The sequence below is a fragment of the Phaseolus vulgaris genome, chromosome 4 (assembly GCF_000499845.2).
Source record: "Phaseolus vulgaris cultivar G19833 chromosome 4, P. vulgaris v2.0, whole genome shotgun sequence".
Classification (NCBI taxonomy): Eukaryota; Viridiplantae; Streptophyta; class Magnoliopsida; order Fabales; family Fabaceae; genus Phaseolus; species Phaseolus vulgaris.
The window spans coordinates 44341686-44353269 of NC_023756.2; positions in this window are offsets into that span (position 1 = coordinate 44341686).

Below are 11584 nucleotides of genomic sequence, written 5' to 3' on the forward strand. Positions count from 1 at the left end.
TTTTTTTGCATTGCCATTATTTATCTTCTTTTGTTTTTATGCATCATTTTTCATTTCTTATTTCTCATTGTTCGTTCCACAATTGTCATTAATTATTATAGTTATCGTTGTTGTTCATTATGAAGGTTGTGATCACCATTATCATTAGAACTTGCAACTATACTATTAAGTCGTGATTATACTGAATGTTGTTGTTGTCACTTCTATTAATTCGTTTGGTATTGTCATTTAATTATTGTTGCCACACACTGGTGTTTATTGTCGCTACCACCACTTGCCACCAACACTACCTCCTCCATTTCAAAATCCAAGTTGGTGTATTACTTATTATAAATTTTTAATTTTTTTAAAGACTATTGCACATTAAATATGGTTATTTTTAATCAAATACTCCTATTTGAGCTATATTTTATCTATATTGTGCTTGTTTTATTAGTAATTTTTTTAATACATTGGTATAGAGTTTGAGAGTATTTGACCTCAATATTAAAGAGATTATTTATAGTAGTGATTGATTGACATTGATCGAAATCAATACCAAGTCTCAAATAAAGTTGCTTAATCAATTTGACAAACTATTGAATTGTAAAATACATTTTGATTACTTTCAATGTTGTTAATAAAATTAAAATAATAAAAAGTTAGTAAATCTTCATTGTATTTAAATTAACCTCAATTTTTTTTAAGTAACTAATTACGTTCATTTTATGCTGTACGAGTTCTTAAAACATCTTAAACCAATTTGTTTTCTTAAGAGTTTTTTTTAAAGTGGGTTTTAAACTTAAAAGACAAAATAAATCCTTTTGTACCAAAAATTAAACATCTTGAACACAAAAAGTAAAATATAAGAGGAGTCAATGACAAATGTTTTAATATGCACAATAGAATAAACTCACCTATCATAATAAATTTTAAACCTAACCTAATCTTAAAAATCAAACTTGTAAATAATCAAACTTGTAAAGTGTATTTACACAGTTAAATACATTCAATCTTATCTTTAGTAAATACAATATATCCAATATTTTTTAACAAATATATATTTTTACATGTAAACAATAATAATATAAATTATATTATTAATAATAATATAAATCATATTAATAATAATAATAAGTATAATAAAAACCATAATAATACAAAAGAATTTGTCTATTTGAACCTCATTCTCACTTTACCTATCACGCTCTACACCGCTGCAAAATTTCAAACTTAGGTGCATTTCAGCTGCCCCCACCAAGCGCAACAACTCCTTGAGGAAGAAAATCCTCCACGATCACAAGGTAATGACTTGCAAGGTTGTCCAGTTCCTTCCTGATTAACTTTTTTTTTTTAAATATGGTCACATATATATTAATTATAATATTTATTATAATTAAAATATCATGTTTTAATATATAAAATATTAATATTTCAAACCTTTTTATATAAAAATCTATTTTATATAAAAATAATAGTTAAAATTAATCTTAATTCCTAATCTTTCACGCTGACATGGACAATGACTCATCATTGACGTATATGTTATAATATTATAATATAGTCAATGTTAAAAGTTTGTTTGTTACGTAAAAAAAGTTAACGTCGTCAGTTGGTAATGACTCATTTCAATAATTTTTTTAATACAAATACTCTCATAATTTAAAATTTTGACTAAAGATAAAAACCAATTTTGCATTAAAACATGATAACAAAAAATATATTTAACCTTTTAAAATAAAATAACTCCTACCATTTTATTCCCTACATACTTATTAATGCATATACAAGGCAAAATACTATAAAAAGTCCAATGAACACATTCAATGAACTTCAATATTACCAAGCAAAACTTGAATTCTAAGCTATCATCACTAGATAGTTGTTTTTGGAAAAACATAGAATCCAATTCACCCTCAAGAAACCTTGAAAGAGATCCAATTTTTTTTACCTTTTTATTATTCTTTAACTTCCCTTTCTTTCTTTTTTTTCAAGAAAAGAAAATTCTTGAATCCCTTCATATAAGCTCACAATATGGAGGAATATTAGTGTAGAACATGACATTGTGAAACACACCAAATGGACAAGGCCACTAAGAAGCTCTTATCAACGAGTCTTTTTCAGCACTCATTGAGATTGTTTTATATCCTTTCAATTGGTTTATTGATCCTCAATTTGATTCATTGGGTGCTCCAATCATTCTCACAACAATGCCTTATGTGTACCCAACACATGAATTGTTACCCAAAACTCAACAAAGCACCATGGAGACTGAAATCAAGCACACAAAAGTGAAAAAAAAAAAAAACTTTCATGCCCTGAAATTTCTCAAATCTCATGATTGATATTTGACATCTACATGCTTGCTAGTTAATTTAAAACAGTAATAAAAGATATAATTGGACTAGGGATGCATCTATCAAAATATAATTGGACAAATACACCACTTGTGGTTGTTAATATCTTAAGCCTTACTTAACTTAATAAAGTGTTTTCCATTATGTATGTAAATGTATGATTATGATTATTTAAGATGATTTGTTTTTTCATATTTATGGTAGGAATCTTTCTAATACACTAGAGTAAGTTAGCTTCTTTTTTCGTTATTGTTATTGATTTATTTATGGTGCTGTTTCTCTTAGGTAAATCAAATAAATCTTAAATTTTAACGTGACATGAAATTTTTTATTTAGGCAAATAAAGTAAAAATGAATGATTTTTTTTTTTTTATAAAAAAATCGTGTTATAATTTTATTTTTGTTTTTTATGGTTGTAATGAAATATTCCTTCTTAGTTGAATATATATACCTTTAAAACCTAATTATTATATTTTATTTTCCAAACAATTCATTTATTCAAACTGAAAAATGAATTCATGTTTTTTTAAAGTACAAATAATTAGTTACTATAGTGATTAAATGAGAGACCATTTTAGAGGTTATTTTTTTTTTCTAAATTAGTTTATATTATTATTAAATGATCTCTAAATTGGTATCTAATTAGCCATCACAGTTTTTGCTACCAAATTTAGAATCTAAATTGGTAGTTAAAACATTGGTAGCTAATTAGATACAAATTTAAAAACTATTTAACAATAATAGAAACTAATTTAGAAACCAATTTTTTATTTAGTTTTTAAAATGGTCTCTAATTTAGTTACTATAACAACTAATTATTTTTTATATCTAAAATTAGTTTTTATTTCATGATTTTCTTGTAATAGTGCATGAATAATGAATAAAACTTTTAAAGAGTAATTTAATTTCATAAAATTGATATATAGAATAAGATTTTCATCCCAGTTATATAATTTGATATTATGTCTAATCAATTCAAATTTTTCTAAAAAAAAATCATACCTTTTAGAATCTAGTGCTAGGAAATATTTTGTTGAGTTTGTTGAATGTGAATTAGAAAGATATGAGTTTGAGAAAGTTGTGAGAACATGTCATGATGTTGAAAAGGAAAGAGAGAATTGTTAACTAGAGAGAATGAATAGGGTTTGGATAATCTTATAAAGTGGTAGCATTCTTCATTCTGTAATTTGGTGCTCTTCAATCCTTTTCTATGGAGATGTTATGCAGCAAATAAATTCCCTATTCTCTGAACTACTTGTCTCCATCTTCTTTTCAAGGCCCACTTTTCCCCATTCACACTTCCACATGAATATACCCTTTGTCCCATTTGGCACCATGATAGGGAAAAACATCTTCATAAATAATCTCTTTATTTATATATATATATATATTCATTTATTTATTTTTACATGTTACAAAACAACCCTAAAAGAAGAATATAGAATGTGGGAATAAAATTGCTAGATTTTTGCCATATTCTAAATTCTTTTCAGAAATGGCCATTTTTGTTTTCTCTGGTACAACTCTGGGAATTTACCTCACAAGTGAAAGAACAAGAATATTGGCTAGTGACGAGTGTGCAGTACTTTAAGCACAAAGTTTTTGGCAATTATTAATTATATTTCTTTCTGCTATATGCATTAATTCTTCATCAAATTATTTCGTTTGTTGTAAACAAATTCTTTGATTAATTGTTTTCAATTATCATCCACAATTTACGAATCATTACACACCCAGTGGCGTATAAGAATCATGCACAGCAACGTCATTTTGTTGTCCCCTTCTAAAATAATCTGCTGCAAATTTATGACCTGCATGAAAATCTGTCGAATGTCATTTTTTTTTCCTCGAGATATTTTTCTACTCAATTATTGACGAAGGAAATAAATAATGGTGTTAGATTGATTATGTTTACTTATATATAATATTAACTCAAACCTTATCTTGTGTGAAAGGGACAAAGTAAAGGCTATCTAGTCTTTATATATACATATGAGTTGGTTTGTTCTTCTCTTGGTCACAAAAACCTACCTCTCAACAACACTGTGGCTGCTCCAGTGATAAAACGTAATTTTTAAAATAATATATGAGTTTAAACTCTCATGAATACTACAAACAAATCATTAATAAATCAACCTATAATTAGTTATTATATTAACTAAATTAAATGCTATTTTAAAAACTAAAAAAATTATTGACACTACAAGACAATCATGAAATAGAAACTAATTTTTAGAAACCAAAATAATTAGGTGCAATAGTAACTAAATTAAAGATCATTTTAGAAACTAAAAAAAAAATTGATTTCTAAATTAGTTTATATTATTGTTTAATAGTTTCTAAATTGATATCTAATTAATAACCAAGGTTTTTGCTACCAAATTTAGAAACTAAATAATTGGTAGTTAAAACCTTGGTTGCTAATTAGATACCAATTTAGAAACTATTTAACAATAATAGAAACTAATTTAGAAACCATTTTTTTTTTTTAGTTTTTAAAATGGTCTCTAATTTAGTTACTATTGCAACTAATTATTTTGATCTCTAAAAATTAGTTTTTATTTAATGATTTTCTTGTAGTGTTAGATATCAATAGTTTTGTTAGTCTCTAAAGTGATATTTAATTTAGTTAATATAACAATTAATTATTTTTTACCTCTGAAATTAATTTTTATCTAATGATTTTCTAGTAGTGAAATTTATAAAATTTGTTTTTAAAAAAAACTTAAAAATTAATGTCATATAATTTTTCTTTAAAAAAATACCCATTCTTTGTAAATTTGAGCAAAATGTGGCATGTTATGTGAGCCAAATGAAAGTCTCTCTGTATGTGAAAGTGTTGGTGATGAAGATCCTTGTCATCCCACAAAAATGACATTAATTTAACAGTGAATGAGAAAGAATGGAGGAAAATGATGAGTTTGAGTGAGTCCTCTAGTTGAGTTTGCAAGCACCAATGGTTGTGAATGAATATGGCACCCACATATACGCACTCTTTGTGTTGATATTTAATGGTGCTATAATTCTAAAAAGAGTGGTTCCTACTACCATTTCAAAAAGTGCATTAGGGGCCAAATCATCTAAAAGGGGTGGTGTGTGTATATATTTATATTATATATTATTTAGGTGCTAATAGTTATTTAAATTTATGCAACTAGCTTAAACTAATTAAGAATATGTGGATAACAAGATTGTTTAAATGTTTGATACAGTTAATTGCATGCCTAGAACTTGAACCTGAAATCATTGATTAAAGAAGAACACATCTATTTTCTTTGACCCACGTATTTAATGAAATTTTAATAACTATGCATGATTTAGATTTATAATTAATTTTCATATTTTTGAATGCTTTCTATCTCTCTTCCTTTCAATTATATGTAAATTTGTGCAAGACACGAGTTTATTTTGAAAAAAAAATGTGATACATTTATCTTACGATCAAATATATTTTCCGTCTTTATTTTCACGTGAAATTAATTTTTGTTTTTAGTCTAAACTTTAAATCTCATGATAATTATAATAATAAAATTATTAGAATGAGTCATTGCCAGTTTTTTTTATAAAATTTTTAGTGTGAATTAAAATCTTAAAATATTTTATGTTAACTCAAGATTGACATGAATATTATAATATTATAATACAATTGATACTAAAATTTTGTTAGTTATGTAAAAAAAAAAAAAACTACTGATAAAGTCACATTTCAATAGTTTCTTGACTACAATTATTCAAGAAAATCTAAACTTTGGATTAAGAAAAAAAAACAATTTCAAATTATAATAGACTAACAACTTAAAAGTTATTAAGATAGATAATATAACTACAAAATAAGCCCAGAAGAATTTATAATGCTATATTTTAATTACACATAATTTTGTAGGATGAAATGAAGAATTTACTTTTCTCAATACTTTAAATAGATCCCAAAATTCAAAGAATGATGAAGATAAGAGTTAGTTGCTCACTATCTTCCTTAAATTTGTGGCGAAGTGGTGTTACTTTTTCTCAATAAATTGTTAGATAGTTAATAGTTTCTTACTCTCCTAGAATGTCATGTATTAATTAATACTCCACCACCACCAAGGATAAACTCTTAAATTCTATATAGTAAAGGATAAAAAGTTAAAAGTAAAAACTTTATAGAATAATTAATGATCAAAGTAAATAGTAAAAAAGTAACTACAAAAACAAACCACCTTAAAAAATTTACTAAATCAAGAAGAGACACTTGGATATTCTAATAGGATTAATATGTTTTTTTTCTTTAATCCAAAATCCAAACTTTAAACCTATTGAGTACTTATAAGAAGAAAACTATAAGAATGAATCATTGTCAGTTTTTTTTTATATAAAAAAAGCACTGATCAAAATTTATTCCAATAGTTTTCTTACTACACATATCTAGAAGGTCTAAAGATTGAACCAGAAATATATATATATATATATATATATATATATATATATATAAAATTAGCACCTTTTGATTTTTATGAAAAGATTACAATGAATTGTTGAAACACTTTTTATGTGTTAACATATTATTGAAACTATAGTAAGATATGGTAATAACACATATTAACATTCTTTAGCATGAATCACTAGGAAACAATTATCAAAGTAGTTTATCGGAAGAAATAATCATGAAGGACAACTTCTTGGATGAACCATTTTCATATATCCAACTATGGCATTATATTCTTTATATACATGTTTATACTCAATTATGTGCAAAGGGAGACAAAAGAACTTGAACTATGTTGTGATTGTCGGATACAATATATATCATGTAGTCACCTTGCAACAAAACAAGGGTAGTCACTAGTTGATACATCAAGGTCAACAATATTTGATGAATGACCAATGGTTTCCAATCACAAAAACACAATCCTTTGATTCGAATTTTAATGTAAGACATGGAAATAAAACCACATGCATTTGTCTATCAGAATTAGAAACACAAATGTCCTTTTATAGAAAGATCAATGGATACCTAATGCTGGCAGAATCATACAACTTTCCCATCATGTGTTCCAACTTAATATCAACTCCAAGAATGATGGTTTCTGCAAATTTTATAAGTTATACAAGTTAAATGTTTTTTTTAGAAAAGATAAATGATTCTAGCACGTAAAACTTTTTACCTTTTTTTCTCTGGGAGATTTTTCCCTGGGGCGTTGAGATTATTTTAATCCCTTCACTAATTTTTGTTCTATCATTTTTATTAAAAAGAATGAATCTATGTGGGTAACCTGCAGTGAAGCAAATAAGCAATGGTTGGCTTATGAAGCACGTAAATTGCTTTTGTGGTACCAATAAAATAGTTGTTTAGTGGATTTTGCCCCTAGATTATACTCACATCATTCATTGAATGATATAATGCTTCATCCCCATTCGGGTGCAAAAGATCACTAAGCATATGCCCTTTTCCTATCACTTTATCTTCTCTATTGTTTTAATGTATTGGTGTGAATAAATATTTATAGATATTTCGATAATGATTTGATATTGAATCATATTATAAGTTTAATCAACTTTCTCACTAGGATACACTTTTAATAACTTTAATATCATCTTAAGAAGTAAATTTTAAGCCTATTTTTTTATAAAATTGATTTATAAGATGAAATTTACACTTATTTATATATTATGGAATGTTCTTAATCGATTTAAAATCTTTAATATGTACTTCTAACATGTACTAAAGATTATTTTTAATTAATAAATAATTTTGTTCCTATCGAAAATAAGTTTGGGAATGTGTCCGAGACTGATCGAAGATTCCTCAAGTAGTGAGTTCTCAACTAGTCTTCGATCAGAAGGAAAAGTCCAGCTAAAAATGACTCTTTGAGATAGTAAATTCTTATCCGTGTAAGAGGTAAGAATATGAAATAAGATATAAAATTGTATTTTCTAAAAAATGAATATTTATAAATTGATTAGGTGATATTTATGGAGTAGATTTTTGGATTAACCTTTTAACTGGTATGCTATCCATTGTTTCATACATGTTCCTTCATCATTTTAAAATTCAATAATTAAACCGTTTTATTTATGACGATAAATAATGAAAAATAACGGCTAATTTAGAAGTGGGACAGTTACAAATTTATTAGGAAAATACAGATTCTGATGATTAAATAGGGTTCATAAAATAGTGGAGTGAATAGCGATGAATGACCTGAATTCCAAGTAAAATATAGGAGAACTTTATCTAATGTGAGGTTAGGTGAAGATGGTATTTGTAAGCTATTATTTTATTGTCCAAGGCTACTTGATAAGCCAATGAGGTGAAGTCACGTTATCTAATGTTCGTACCTATTAAATAGTATGCATATCTTTGCCATTTAAAGTCGAGTGTCCCTTCTGAGCAAGGGGTACCCTCTGAATTGTTTTCCCCATCATTTTTATTTTAACCACATGAAGTGACAATGGTGAAGTGAACCATCAGATCTCTCAAATCTTTCTAAGGCCTTTGAAGGAAATAGTAACAACAATGCTACAACAAATCAAACAAATAGGACTCAAAATCAGGACCTTCAATTTACCCATTGGCCAAACAAAACTCATCAAGTTTTGGTGTAGAAGATTCATGCCACTCTCAATGTTACACTTTCACTATATGTTATCAAAGAGACTCGTTTACTTGATTATTTTATTAGATGGTGACTCAAAAATGGTGTAATAATAATGCACCACTTGTTTCTGGTCTCCAATTATGTGCAATTAGAACAAACTTAGAAGAGTTTATTATGGGGACACCACATCATTAAAATAATCTCCTATACCATTGATTCGAACACTTGCTATTTCCCCATAGTGGTCCCTTTTTTTTTTCTTTATGAAAATCCAAAATCAAATCCATCCGTAATTTAATACGACTTTACACTATAAAAAAATCATGAAATAAAAATCAATTTTAGAGACAAAAAATAATTAGTTGCTATAGTGATTAAATTAGATATCATTTTAGAGACTAAATTTTTGTTTGATTTCTAAATTAGTTTCTATTATTATTAAATAGTTTCTAAATTAGTATCTAATTAGCAACCAAAGTTTTTGCTACCAAATTTAGAATCTAAATAATTGGTAGTTAAAACATTGGTTGCTAATTAAATATTAGTGTAGAAATCATTTAACAATAATAGAAACTAATTTAGAAATCAAAATTTGTTTTAGTTTCTAATTTAGTTATTATAACAATTAATTATTTTTGTTTCTAAAATTTGTATCTATTTCATGTGTTTTTCTTGTATTAATGTTAATTTTATGTATTCCTGTAAGATTCTAAACTGAGATTTTATTTTATGTACATATTTAATGATTAAAATTTCCAGTTAAATGTGAATCTTACATAAAATTTTGGTATTTCAAACTTTTTATCTTCCTCTTTTTTGTCATTTTCTTTACATTTTAAAGATCAACTTTGACAAAACCTTGGCATTATTAAAACAAACATCTTTAGGAAATGCAAGTGAACTTCCTTTTCACTTGCATATCTAAACATGAATTTCAAATTATTAGAGTGGAAGTGAATTTTTATTAAAAATAGAACGATTTTAAAATTATATTATTACACATCACACTTATAAATTAGTTATAAATTAGTATTTTTTACTGTGATTCTCAAAATAACATTATCAAAATATGTTAGACACTTCTATATATCAAATACTCCAAGTCCTTTCTATCTTCTATACAATTTTATATTCTCCTTTTTCCTTTAATAGAGTGTGGTCCATCTCTACCAAACTTTTCCCTTCCAATTATTGACACTGTTTTTTCATTTCAGTTTTCTCACAATACAAGTACTTCTGAGACCAACTTTAATGAAGTTCCTTCCAAAGTTGCTTAAAGAAAGTAACTTTTTTTCATTTGCCATCAATCATGTAAACCAGAAAATATAAGCCCCAAGTATGCTTTTTACTCTTACATTTTTTCCATACCAGAAATAATAAACTGCATCAAATTAGTCTTAACACAAAGACATTTTAATGGATAGTTATGAAAAAGGCAATTACTGCATATTCTCTTGCACATTGTTTAATGTTGGAAGTGGAAAGAAATCTGTTTTGGAGACATCTTCCTAAGTAAGAGTGACAACATTAAAAGGAAATGCAAATGATTTACATCATGAACAACTGTGTTGTGAGAATGATCTAATAATTAACAGAAATCTCATGTTCAATCTCTCTTGTTATGTGTAGAAGTCTTTTCTATCAGCAATAATCAGTATGATTAAGTTAGTGAATAGATGATTAAAATATGTTTTGGATTACCTTGTTGGATCTAATAGTGCAGATCTAGGATCTGCATAAGGGGTCCCTTGTTTTACACAAGGATCACTGAATATTTGTGGCTCAGTCAAATCTCCACTTGTCCTCATAGTTAGCAACAAGTTTCAGAAGAAGTCAGAACTCAGAGTCCTTGTTCATAATCAAACAGCTGAGTTGAAGGAGGTAGTCAATTGGCTGCTTGTTCATGGTGCACCCAATTCATTGACACACTATACCTGAACTAAGATATCAAATGAAGAAAAACAAATAATGTTCCCACATGAGCATGGTACAACACCCTTTTCAGTACAAGTTCATCATTTTTTTTCTACTGAAAATATTAATCTTATTCAAGCTGGTTAAGATCAATATTTAAGTTTTATTTGTTCTTTTCTGAATTGAATTAAAAACAAATAATTTATTTAGGTTAGTTAAGATCAATATTGTTTCAGCCAAAATATAGTTCCACATTGTTTATGAATTAAAAACAGTTTAAATACACTTTTTTTTTTTTTAATCCATTGAGATATAGTGATGAAATTCAAAAACTCCAAAGCTGTCCGGTATAAGAAATCAAGAAAGTTGATGATAAATGTTTTAAGGATCATATTGATTATAAACAAGTCTCATACCATACTATTCACCACAACCAAACCAAAGAAAAAAGATTGACTAGGTCAAGCTGTATAAGGCATATTCGGATTAAATTGGTGAATCACAGAAAAAAACTGTAATGGGAATTATTAAACATTTATACCATTTTTTAACCTAATTTATACCACCTTATACCCATTTTAATTTTTTTGTACAGATTATTTATACTCTAAAATAATTACTGACACAATTAAGAACTTTAAATGAGCATTGGTGAATAATTCATATTCAAATTTATGTCATTTAATTAAGAAAGAGCACTTTTATTTGAAATCACACCTAATGTAAAGTCTTCAATCAGTATATAATTCTGTAGCT